Source organism: Mesoplodon densirostris, chromosome 4 (genome assembly GCF_025265405.1).
Source record: "Mesoplodon densirostris isolate mMesDen1 chromosome 4, mMesDen1 primary haplotype, whole genome shotgun sequence".
In the NCBI taxonomy this organism is placed as follows: Eukaryota; Metazoa; Chordata; class Mammalia; order Artiodactyla; family Ziphiidae; genus Mesoplodon; species Mesoplodon densirostris.
This window is the reverse complement of record NC_082664.1, coordinates 122,989,964-123,003,172: the sequence shown is the minus strand read 5'-3', so window position 1 is coordinate 123,003,172 and position 13,209 is coordinate 122,989,964. Positions and strand designations below refer to the sequence as shown.

General features: G+C 37.3%; 1 protein-coding gene across 4 annotated transcripts in view; it reads left to right on the top strand.

Moving 5' to 3' along the window:
• LRRC49 (leucine rich repeat containing 49) overlaps window positions 1–13,209 on the top strand; it is a 130,090-nt gene that overhangs the window by 83,047 nt on the left and 33,834 nt on the right. The window lies entirely within an intron of this gene.

Genomic DNA, 13,209 nt, shown 5'->3' with positions numbered 1-13,209 from the left:
TGTATCAGTGGAAAGTGTTCCAGGGAGAGAGAAGGCGAGCAAAATGCAGACGGGTGTGAGAATACAGCAACTGATAGCAGTTCAACATGGCTGAGCACTGACTGTACATGGGGGAGAAGAGCAAGAGGAAAAGGATGTATGACCAGCAAGGGCTGAGTCATGAAGGGCATTTTATGCCATAGGAAAGAGTTTAGATTTTTGTGTTGAACATAGGAAATCCTTAAAGAGTTTTAAGATACTTAAATTGGATTAGTCTATTGAAAAGTTTATCTGAGTAGCAACCCAGAGGATGAATCGTGGAGGATAGGATGGGTGATAAAGTGAGAAGCAGGGAGGTTAGTCAGGGTAAGAGCTTCTGGGGGTCTGATCCAGAGGAATGGCAAGAGATAATATGGTATCAAAAGATAATGTGGCTTCCTGGCCTCAATTCCTATTTTGCTTTTGTTATCTCTGTTAAGAAGAATGGCTTTTAGTCAGTAAAGAGAAGAAATAAATATTAATAAAGTGAAAGTAAAGCCTAGGATAGGTGAATAAAAAGTTTGAGTCCAGACCCATTTAGATCAGGGGCTGGCAAACTTTATCTGTAAAGGGCCTGTTAGTAAATATTTTAGGGTTTTGGGGCTATACAGTCTCTGTTGAAAACTATTCAACTCTCTCATTGTGATGTGAAAGCAGGCATGGCCAATACATAAATGAGTGAGCATGGATCTGTTCCAATAAAACTTTTTTTACAAAAAAAAAAGGTGGCATACTGGATTTGGCCTGTGGGGTAGAATTTGCCAATCTTCGATCTAGAGCAATGGATAAGTGTAGTGAATAAATTGCTGGGCCTTTGAAAGTTATATCTGGGAAGCGGTATAGGATAGTAGAGTAGCTGAAAGATAAGATGAACTCATCTGTCTTTTTATCATGGAAAGAAAAAATATTGTGACGGTAAACTTAAATGTAGATTATGAAAGAAATCTAAATTGGATTATTAGAAGATGGGTTGTGAGTACTTAAGGAATTGATCAGCAGGAGGCAGCATTAGTTCACAAAACACAATTTGTGCCGGTTACTATTTTAAATATTATAAACAGAACCTCTCAGAAGAGTGCTGTAGAGAGACAGTGTTTTGTTATTTAAGCAAAACATTGGACAGAGTCTTTTATGATAGTGCGTTGAGTAAGTTGTATGACAACATGGTTAATTGGATTTGCGATTCAGGTATACCTACGGAACAGAAAGTAATGGATTAACGCCAGCCTGCAGAGAAATCTGTACTGGCGTGCTGTGAGGCTTCTTCCTCAAGCTTATTCTCTTCAACATTTTTGAATGTTGACTAGTTGAGAACATTTATATTATTCTGATAAAATACGTAAATGACAACCTGGAAAAGGTAGAGATCCTGATGTACTGGTTGATCAAATCAGAATCCAAAAGTAGCTCAATAATCTAAATCAAGGTTTGGCAAACTACAGTCTGTGGGCCAAATCCATCCCACAGCCTGTTTTTTTCTTTTTACAGCCCTCAAGCTATGAATGGTTTTTATATTTGTGAAGCATTGTGAAAAAAGGAAAAGAGTATGCAATGGGGATTTTATATGGATCACAAAGCTTAAAATATTTACCATCTGGCCCTTTACAGAAAAAGTTTGCCGACTTCTAGTCTATAAATATAAGCAGAATTTAGCAAGATAAAAAGAGAGAAATAGAAAATTCTGGGCTTTACTTCACAACAACAAACATAACAATTCTCAGCCAAATGCAGTATTTTGGGAAATGAGACTTAGCATATTTGAAAAAGACTTGCATTGGAATCGATACGTTCAAATTGAGTTAATTATGAGATATGATTGTTAGAAGTTAATATGGTTTTAAACAATATTCATTTATAGAAATGGAGAATTCAGAAAACTGGACAATAGTCCCCTTTTTTTCTTTAATGGTCAAATTACACCTGAACTATTAGTTTTAGAAGGGTGATCACAAACTGGAGGTATTTCCAGAGAACCTGGCACAATTCGTTGACAAAGGAGAAGATATTACAGTAGTCTTCAAATATTTTTACAACTGTCCAGAAAAGGAGAGAATAGACACATTTGGAGGGGCTAGAAGAAGGACCATTGTATAGAAAATTCCGCCTCCCAGAATTTTTTATTTCCAAGGCAGTATTTTGTGAATGCAGGTGCTATTCTCACAGTTCTGAAATGGACACAGTGTCTAAAGTTTTCACCTCAAACTCACATTTAGTTGGCTTCATATGAACTTGTTTACAATTTGCCCTCCAAAAAATGCAGTAGCCTATCTGAGATAGAGGTGAGTTTCCTGTTGTGGTAGCCATTACTAAGGCTCACCGATGCGTTCTGGTTCTCCTCCTCTTTTTAACAGGTGGAAAGATGATATTTCCCATTCCCTTGGAGTTAAACGTGGTCATGCAGCTTGCTTTGGCCAATGAAATGTGAGCAGAAGCAAGGTACATAATTTTCAGACAGAAGCATTTAAAAGCTAAAGTGAGATTTTCCATGCTTTTCTCCCATGCAGTGGTCATTGTGGAATCATACATTGAGTCGAACATGCCATCAGGTCATAGTACCCAGGAATACTTAGCCACTACATAGAGAACAGTTGCAATGTTCTTTGCATGATCGAGAAATAACATTTTCTTATTGTAAGCTAGTATGAGTTTTAAAGTTGTTATGACAGTATAACCTAGCCTGTTCTGGCTCCCCTCCCCACCAAAGTATAATATAGCTATTATCCATGGGCCAGGAGAACTCAGGTGACATGTCTTCTAATCTTCACTCTGACATTAACTATGACCCTGGGAAATCAGTTTTCTCTGTAAAAAAAAAAAAAGATTGAATGAAAAATATGGGCCATTCTCTTCTAGACAAAACTCTGTAATTTTAGATGTTTTAATATTTAGTGTAGTCAAGGAAAACAATGTTTTGTATAACTATTCTAAAGTATATGGTTAAGACCTCACATTGCCATTGTTTTTAAAATTCCACATAATAAATTGCTGCCTATATTAGGACTGCTACTATTTATTTGCAGCAAAATGTCTTCTCATATAATATATGCATTGTTTTAGAGCCTCAATAAGCTGCTAACAATATATTCTAAGTTATTAAACACCTATTAAATCACTGCACTTCCTAATTAATTAGAAATCATTTCTGTATTGGGTCTTCACGACAAACTGAAGTAAGGAAAAAAGTGTATGTATATTTTTAGTCCCAGATAGATCCGTTTCTTTTGTTACATAAAGGATATGGCTTTTGTCCCAGAAGTTGGACTAATTATCATGAAGATGCCAGAATTTTACAATTTTTTTCCTTCTTACCAACAGATTTATAGCTTATCTTTACAATTAGAGGTTTATTTTTGTTTCTAAGTTTAGTTACTCTATAATTATTTGGGCTGAAATATAGTCATCAGATATATAAGTTTTTTAAAACACTCAATATTTGAATAGATTTGGCATATATACAGTTTTCCTAGGTTTAGCTTTTCTTTTAAAGTCGTACTGCCTTTAATAGAAGCTCAAATTCTTTTTGAAAATCTGATGAAATTGTCTCTTAAGTATGTTTAGTACGTGATCCATACAGTTTCTAGTACTGTTTAAAATTGCTCTTTGAATAACCAATCTGTTTCTAGTTCACATTCAATACATGAGTCAACAATTGAACATCAATATATTTTGTTCTTTTAAAAAGTTTTTTTCTGAAACAGGTTATACTTAATAGGTACTAAATCAACATCGACTGAGCAAGAGTTTAATAGGCTTATTAATCCAGCTATTTTATAAAGCTAGTAATCAAGGTTCTGAATTTCATTTTTAGTTTATTTTTCCACATGACCTCTATTCAGCCTTTAAATATTAAGAATAACTATTTTCCAGATTGTAAAATATACTTTATTTATTTAGTTAAAATCTTTAGTGCAGTATAATTACTTTACAATGGTGTGTTCATTTCTGCTTTATAATAAAGTGAATCAGCTATACATATACATATATCCCCATATCTCCTCCCTCTTGCATCTCCCTCCCACCCTCCCTATCCCACCCCTCTAGGTGGTCACAAAGCACCAAGCTGATCTCCCTGTGCTATGTGGCTGCTTCCCACTAGCTATCTATTTTACATTTCGTAGTATTTATAAGTCTATGCCACTCTCTCACTTTGTCCCAGCGTACCCTTACACCCCCCCATTGTCCTGAAGTCCATTCTCTACATCTGCATCTTTATTCCTGTCCTACCCCAAGTTTCTTCAGAACCTTTTTTTTTTTTTTACATTCCATATATATGTGTTAGCATACGGTACTGGTTTTTCTCTTTCTGGCTTACTTCACTCTGTATGACAGACTCTAGGTCCATCCACCTCACTACAAATAACTCAATTTCATTTCATTTTATGGCTGAGTAATATTCTTGTATATAGGTGCCACATCTTCTTTATCCATTCATCTGTCGATGGACACTTAGGTTGCTTCCATATCCTGGCTATTGTAACTAGAGCTGCAATGAACATTGTAGTACATGACTCTTTTTGAATTATGGTTTTCTCAGGGTATATGCCCAGTAGTGGGATTGCTGGGTCATATGGTAGTTCTATTTGTAGTTTTTTAAGGAACCTCCATACTTTTCTCCATAGTGGCTGTACCAGTTCACATTCCCACCAGCAGTGCAAGAGTGTTCCCTTTTCTCCACACCCTCTCCAGCATTTATTGTTTGTAAATTTTTTGATGGCCATTCTGACTGGTGTGAGATGATATCTCATTGTAGTTTTGATTTGCATTTCTCTAATGATTAAAGATGTTGAGCATTCTTTCATGTGTTTGTTGGCAGTCTGTATATCTTCTGTGGAGAACTGTCTATTTAGATCTCCTGCCCATTTTTGGATTGGGTTATTTGTTTTTTTGTTATTGAGCTGCATGAGCTGCTTATAAATTTTGGAGATTAATCCTTTGTCAGTTGCTTCATTTGCAAATATTTTCTCCCATTCTGAGGGTTGTCTTTTGGTCTTGTTTATGGTTTCCTTTGCTGTGCAAAAGCTTTGAAGTTTCATTAGGTCCCATGTGTTTATTTTTGTCTCTATTTCCATTTCTCTAGGAGGTGGGTCAAAAAGGATCTTGCTGTGATTTATGTCATAGAGTGTTCTGCCTATGTTTTCCTCTAAGAGTTTGATGGTTTCTGGGCTTACATTTAGGTCTTTAATCCATTTTGAGCTTATTTTTGTGTATGGTGTTAGGGAGTGATCTAATCTCATACTTTTACATGTCCCTGTCCAGTTTTCCCAGCACCACTTATTGAAGAGGCTGTCTTTTCTCCACTGTACATTCCTGCCTCCTTTATCAAAGATAAGGTGATCATATGTGTGTGGGTTTATCTCTGGGCTTTCTATCCTGTTCCATTGATCTATCTTTCTGTTTTTGTGCCAGTACCATACTGTCTTGATTACTGTAGCTTTGTAGTATAGTCTGAAGTCAGGGAGCCTGATTCCCCCAGCTCCATTTTTCGTTCTCAAGATTGCTTTGGCTATTCAGGGTCTTTTGTGTTTCCATACAAATTGTGCACTTTCTTGTTCTAGTTCTGTGAGAAATGCCACTGGTAGTTTGATAGGGATTGCATTGAATCTGTAGATTGCTTTGGGTAGTGTAGTCATTTTCACAATGTTGATTCTTCCAATCCAAGAACATGGTATATCTCTCCATCTGTTTGTATCATCTTTAATTTCTTTCATCAGTGTCTTGTAGTTTTCTGCATACAGGTCTTTTGTCTCCCTAGGTAGGTTTATTCCTAGGTATTTTATTCTTTTTGTTGCAATGGTAAATGGGAGTGTTTCCTTAATTTCTCTTTAAGATTTTTCATTGTTAGTGTATAGGAATGCTAGAGATTTCTGTGCATTACTTTTGTATCTTGCTACTTTACCAGATTCATTGATTAGCTCTAGTAGTTTTCTGGTAGCATCTTTAGGATTCTCTATGTATAGTGTCATGTCATCTGCTAACAGTGACAACTTTACTTCTTTTTTTCCGATTTGGATTCCTTTTATTTCTTTTTCTTCTCTGATTGCTGTGGCTAAAACTTCCAAAACTATGTTGAATAATAGTGCTGAGACTGGACAGCCTTGTTTGTTCCTGATCTTAGAGGAAATGGTTTCAGTTTTTCACCACTGAGTACTATGTTGGCTGTGGGGTTGTCCCACATGGCCTTTATTATGTTGAGGTAAGTTCCCTCTATGCCTACTTTCTGCAGAGTTTTTATCATAAATGGGTGTTGAATTTTGTTGAAAGCTTTCTCTGCATCTATTGAGATCATGATACGATTTTTCTCCTTCAGTTTGTTAATATGGTGTATCACATTGATTAATATGTGTATATTGAAGAATCCTTGCATTCCTAGGATAAACGCCACTTGATCATGGTGTATGATCCTTTTAATGTGCTGTTGGATTCTCTTTGCTAGTATTTAGTTGAGGATTTTGCATATATGTTCATCAGTAATATTGGCCTGTAGTTTTCTTTTGAGACATCTTTGTCTGGTTTTGGTATCAAGGTGATGGTGGCCTCATAGAATGAATTTGGGAGTTTTTCTCCCTCTGCTATATTTTGGAAGAGGTTGAGAAGCATAGGTGTGAGCTCGTCTCTAAATGTTTGATAGAATTCACCTGTGAAGCCATCTGGCCCTGGGCTTTTGTTTGTTGGAAGATTATTAATCACCGTCTCAATTTCAGTGCTTGTGATTGGTCTGTTTATATTTTCTCTTTCTTCCTGGTTCAGTCTCGGAAGGTTGTGCTTCTCTGAGAATTTGTTCATTTCTTCCAGGTTGTCCACTTTATTAGCATATAGTTGCTTGTAGTCATCTCTCATGATCCTTTGTTTTTCTGCAGTGTCTGTTGTTACTTCTCCTTTTTCATTTCTACTTCTATTGATTTGAGTCTTCTCCCTTTTTTTCCTGATGAGTCTGGCTAATGCTTTATCAATTTTGTTTATCTTCTCAAAGAACAAGCTTTTAGTTTTATTGATCTTTGTTATTGTTTCCTTCATTTCTTTTTCATTTATTTCTGATGTGATCTTTATTATTTCCTTCCTTCTGCTAACTTTGGGGTTATTTTGTTCTCCTTTCTCTAATTGCTTTAGGTGTAAGTTTAGGTTGTTTATTTGAGATGTTTCTTGTATCCTGAGGTAGGATTGTATTGCTATAAACTTCCCTCTTAGAACTGCTTTTGCTGCATCCCATAGGTTTTGGGTCGTCGTGTTGTCATTGTCAATTTTTTCCAGATATGTTTTGATTTCCTCTTTGATTTCTTCAGTGATCTCTTGGTTATTTAGTAGTGTATTGTTTAGCCTACATGTGTTTATATTTTTTTGATTTTTTCCTGTAATGGATATCTACTCTCATAGTGTTGTGGTTGGAAAAGATGCTTGATACGATTTCAATTTTCTTAAATTTCCCAAGGCTTGGTTTGTGACCCAAGATATGATCTATCCTGGAGAACGTTCCATGAGCACTTGAGAAGAAAGTGTATTCTGTTGTTTTTGGATGGAATGTCCTATAAATATCGATTAAGTTCATCTTGTTTAATGTATCATTTAAAGCTTGTGTTTCCTTATTTATTTTCATTTTGGATGATCTGTCCATTGGTGAAAGTGGGGTGTTAAAATCCCCTACTATGATTGTGTTACTGTCGACTTCCTCTCTTATGGCTGTCAACATTTGCCTTACATATTGAGGTGCTCCTATGTTGGGTGCATAAACATTTACAATTGTTATATCTTCTTCTTGGATTGACCCCTTGATCATTATGTAGTGTTCTTCTTTGTCTCTTGGAATAGTCTTTATTTTAAAGTCTGTTTTTGTCTGACATGAGAATTGCTACTCCAGCTATCTTTTGATTTCCATTTGCATGGAACATCTTTTTCCATCCCCTACTTTCAGTCTGTATGTGTCACTAGGTCTGAAGTGGGTCGTGTGTAGACAGCATATATACGGGTCTTCTTTCTGTATCCATTCAGTCAGTCTATGTCTTGGTGGGAGCATTTAATCCATTTACATTTAAGGTAATTATCGATATGTATGTTCCTATTACCATTTTGTTAATTGTTTTGGATTTGTTATTGTAGGTCTTTTCCTTCTTTTGTGTTTCCTGCCTAGAGAAGTTACTTTAGCATTTGTTGTAAAGCTGCTTTAGTGGTGCTGAATTCTCTTAGCTTTTGCTTGTCTGTAAAGCTTTTAATTTTCTGCCGAATCTAAATGAGATTCTTGCTGGGTAGAGGAATCTTGGTTGTAGGTTTTTCCCTTTCATCAAATATGTCCTGCCACTCCCTTTTGGCTTGCAGAGTTTCTGCTGAAAGATCAGCTGTTAACCTTATGGGGATTCCCTTGTATGTTATTTGTTGTCTTTCCCTTGCTGCTTTTAATATTTTTCTTTGTATTTAATTTTTGATAGTTTGATTAATATGTGTCTTGGCATGTTTCTCCCTGGATTTTTCCTGTATGGGACTCTCTGCACTGCCTGGAGTTGATCGACTATTTCCTTTCCCATATTAGGGATGTTTTCGACTCTAATCTCTTCAGTTATTTTCTCAGTCCCTTTCTTTTTCTCCTCTTCTTCTGGGACCTCTATAATTCATATGTTGGTGCGTTTAATGTTGTCCCAGAGGTCTCTGAGACTCTTCTCAGTTCTTTTCTTTCTTTTTTTCTTTATTCTGCTCTGTGGTAATTATTTCCAGTTTTTTATCTTCCAGGTCACTTATCTGTTCTTCTGCCTCAGTTATTCTGCTATTGATTCCTTCTTGAGAATTTTTAATTTCATTTATTGTGTTGTTCATCATTGTTTGTTTGCTCTTTAGTTGTTATAGGTCCTTGTTACATGTTTCTTTTATTTTCTCCATTTTATTTCCAAGATTTTGGATCATCTTTACTATTATTACTCTGAATTCTTTTTCAGGTAGACTGCCTATTTCCTCTTCATTTGTGTGATCTGTTGGGTTTTTACCTTGCTCCTTCATCTGCTGTGTGTTTCTCTGTCTTCTCATTTTGCTTAACTTACTGTGTTTGGTGTCTCCTTGTTGCAGGCTGCATGTTCATAGTTCCCATCGTTTTTGGTGTCTACCCCCAGTGGCTAAGGTTGGTTCAGTGGTTTGTGTGGGCTTCCTGGTGGAGGGGACTGGTGCCTATGTTCTGGTGGATGAGGCTGGATTTTGTCTTTCTGGTGAGCAGGACTACGTCCGGTGCTGTGTTTTGGGGTGTCTGTGACTTTATTTTTATTTTAGGCAGCCTCTGTGCTAATGGGTGGGGTTGTGTTCCTGTCTTGCCAGTTGTTTGGCACAGGGTGTCCAGCACTGTAACTTGCTGGTTGTTGAGTGGAGCTGGGTCTTAGCATTGAGATGGAGATCTCTGTGAGAGCAGTCGCCATTTGATATTTTGTGGAGCCAGGAGGTCTCTGGTGGACCAATGACCTGAACTCGGCTCTCCCACTTCAGAGGCACAGGCCTGACACCCAGCTGGAGCCCCAAAACCCTGTCAGCCACACAGCTCAGAAAAGAAGGGAGAAAATAAGAAAGAAAGAAAGAAAAAATAAAATAAAGTTATTAAAATAAAAAGTAATTATTAAAAATAAAAGAAAAATTAAAAAGTAATAAAAAAGAGAAAAGAAAGAAGGAAAGAAGAGAGCAACCAAAGCAGAAAACAAAAGCAAATCCACCAGTGATAGCAAGCACTAACAAGTATACTAATAAAAAAAAGAAGAAAAAAAAATGGACAGATAGAACCCTAGGACAAATGGTAAAAGCAGAGCTATACAGACAAAAATCACACAAAGAAGCATATACATACACACTGACAAAAAGAGAAAAAGCAAATATATATATATATGTACATATATATATTTAAAAAAGAGGAAGAGAGCAACCAAATCAATAAACAAATATACCAGTGATAATAAACTCTATATACTAAACTAAGAAAAACATAAAACCAAAAACAAATTAGATATAGAAGGCAAACCCCAAGTCTACAGTTGCTCCCAACATCCACCCCCTCAATTATAGGATGATTCGTTTTCTATTCAGGTATTCCACAGATTCAGGGTACATCAAGTTGATTGTGGAGATTTAATCTGCTGCTCCTGAGGCTGTTGGGAGAAATTTCCCTTTCTCTTTGTTTGCACAGCTCCTGGGGTTCAGCTTTGGTTTTGACCCCGCCTCTGTGTGTAGGTCACCTGAGGGCATCTGTTCTTCTTTCAGACAGGATGGGGTTAAAGTAGCAGCTGATGAGGGGCTCTGGCTCACTCAGGCCAGGGGGTGGTCGGGGAACGGAATGCGGGGCGAGCCTGTTGTGGCGGAGGCCGGCGTGACATTGCAACAGCCTGAGGCATGCCATGTGTTCTCCCGCGGAGGCTGTCCCTGGATCACAGGACCCTGGCAGTGGCAGGCTGCACCGGCTCCCGGGAGGGGAGGTGTGGATAGTGACCTGTGCTTGCACACAGGCTTCTTGGTGGCTGCAGCAGCAGCCTTAGCATTTCATGCCCGTCTCTGGTGTCCGCGCTGATAGCCACGCCTTGCTCCCATCTCCGGAGCTCGTTTAGGTGGTGCTCTGAATCCCCTCTCCTAGCGCACCCTGAAACAATCGTCTCTTGACTCTTGGGCAGTTCCAGACTTTTTCCCGGAGTCCCTCTTGGCTAGCTGTCATGCACTAGCACCCTTCAGGCTGTGTTCATGCAGGCAACCCCTGTCCTCTCCCTAGGATCTGACCTCCGAAGCTGTAGCCTCAGCTCCCAGCCCCCACCCACCCCAGCGGGTGAGCAGACAAGCCCCTGAGGCTGGTGAGTGCTGGTTGGCACCGATCCTCTGTGCGGGAATCTCTCCGCTTTGCCCTCCGCACCCCTGTTGCTGTGCTCTACTCCATGGCTCCAAAGCTTCCCCTCAGCCACCCCCGGTCTCCGCCAGTGAAGGGGCTTTCCAGTGTGTGGAAACTTTTCCTCCTTCACAGCTCCCTCCCAGAGGTGCAGGTCTTGTCCCTATTCTTTTGTCTCTGTTTTTTCTTTGTTCTTTTGCCCTACCCAGGTACTTGGGGAGTTTCTTGCCTTTTGGGAAGTCTGAGGTCTTCTGCCAGCATCAGTAAGTGTTCTGTAGGAGTTGTTCCACATGTAGTTGTATTTCTGATGTATCTGTGGGAAGGAAGGTGATCTCCATGTCTTACTCCTCCACCATCTTGAAGGTCTCCGTCCATAAAATATACTTTAAATTCATCAAAAATCACATAAATTTTCATTCCCTTTAAAGCAACTAAATCATATGACAGATTGCTACTAAATTTTGACCTCACTTTTTCCATCTCTGTAAAATCAGTAAGACACATTTAAATATATCCTTATTATAAAAATACAAACTGCATTTCTCACAAATCATTTCTTGTCCTGATCCTGGCTTTGTCACTAGCTGTGTGACCTTGTATAATTTACTAAACTTCTCAGAGTATTCATTTCCTCATTTCTAAAATTAGAGTTTTACAGGAGATGCATTCTACTTTCCTTTTTAAGTCCATGATAGTTTCTCTTTATGCATTTTTTATTTACTTCTTTAGTCTAGGTCCTTCCTTTGTTTTCAGAAGCATTTGTAATGGCTCACACCCTAGAATAGATATTTGTGATCTCTTTGACCTTCCTTAATTCTAATATAATGTATATACTGTATATACTGTATATACTGATCAGAATAGGCTAGATTATATTACAGTAACAACTTCTCTAACCTCAGTGGATTAAATCCACAAAATTTATTTCATGCTCATACTGTCAGTCTGCCCATAGTATGTGATCTGGGAACTTTACTCTGTGTTGTCCTCATTCCAGGACCAAGGCCTTCAAAGTACCCAACCTCTGGAGCTTTGCAAATTCTACAGTAGAGGTGAGAGAGAGAATAGCTATGTCATCATTGTCTGAAATGTTCCACCCAAAAGTAAACACATGTCACTTTTGTTCATATGACATTGGCCAAAGCAAGTCACATGACCTCACCTAACTTCAAAAGGGCATGAAGTGCTATCTCACAATGTGGCCAGGATGTGGGAAGACACAGGAATATTTGGCGAACAACTCTTATGACTATCCATTATATTTTAATCAAATGTTAGCTTCTGGTAGAAGTGTCAATTAGTACTACATGTATGGAGGGCAATTTGCAAACATATCAAAAGGCCTAGAAATATGTCTACCACTTGATTTAGTAGTTTCAGTTTTAGGAAATTATTGAATAGATGTATAGAGATGTACATTCAATAATTCATTCCTTGAATATATGTTTATTGAATATCTACAGTGTAATGGGGAGCTGACATGGTCCATACCTTCATGGAGCTATTTGCAGGAAAGGGGAGAGATAGTACCAGAAATAATTTAAATGAAACAGGTTAAGTGCTGTGATTGGCAAGTATAGGCTAGTATGAAAGCATACAGGAAAATTTCTTCTGACCTGTTTTCCAGTTGACTGATTCTCTCTTCAGCTGTGTAAAATCTGCTCTTCAACCCACCTCCATTAAATTTTTCATATCAGTTTTTGTAATTTTTTATTTCTTAAAAAGTTCTCCTTCAAATGTACTGAATTACTTTTTAAATTTTCTATCACTGAAGATATTTTCAAGTTTGTCTTTTTTGAAGAAATTGTTTTCTCAAATTGTGACATCATTTTGAATGCCTACAAATCTTTTGGTAATAAAAATTAAAACTTACATGGTTATAATTTACTTTATTAAAATTTGCCAATCTTCAGAGGGAAAAAAACATGATCCAGATTGTGTATACAGATTGCCACATTTAAAAATTTGCTCATAGCGAGTATTGTAAGGTGATACAGAAATGATAATATTTGAGTTAGGGTGTTAGGATTATGACTGATTTAAAATTTTTTTTTCTAAACTGTAATGTTATTACAGTAATATTATTTCATAGTTTTTAGAATGGAAGAAATTAGACTGGCCAAATCAACTTTAAAACAAAGTAAAAGTAATGATATTAATGGAGAATAATTTATTAATATCAATGGAGAGTTTTTAAAAGCTTTCACAGCTGTTTTGTCATTTAAAAAACCCTCTGATTTGCAACCATAAATTAAATAAAGATTGTTAGGAGTATAATTTTTATCCTTTTTATCTTCATGTTAGCAAGTTTGTTAAGTCTCTCCATGTGGAACTACAGTACAAAGAAAATTATACAAACCTGCTTC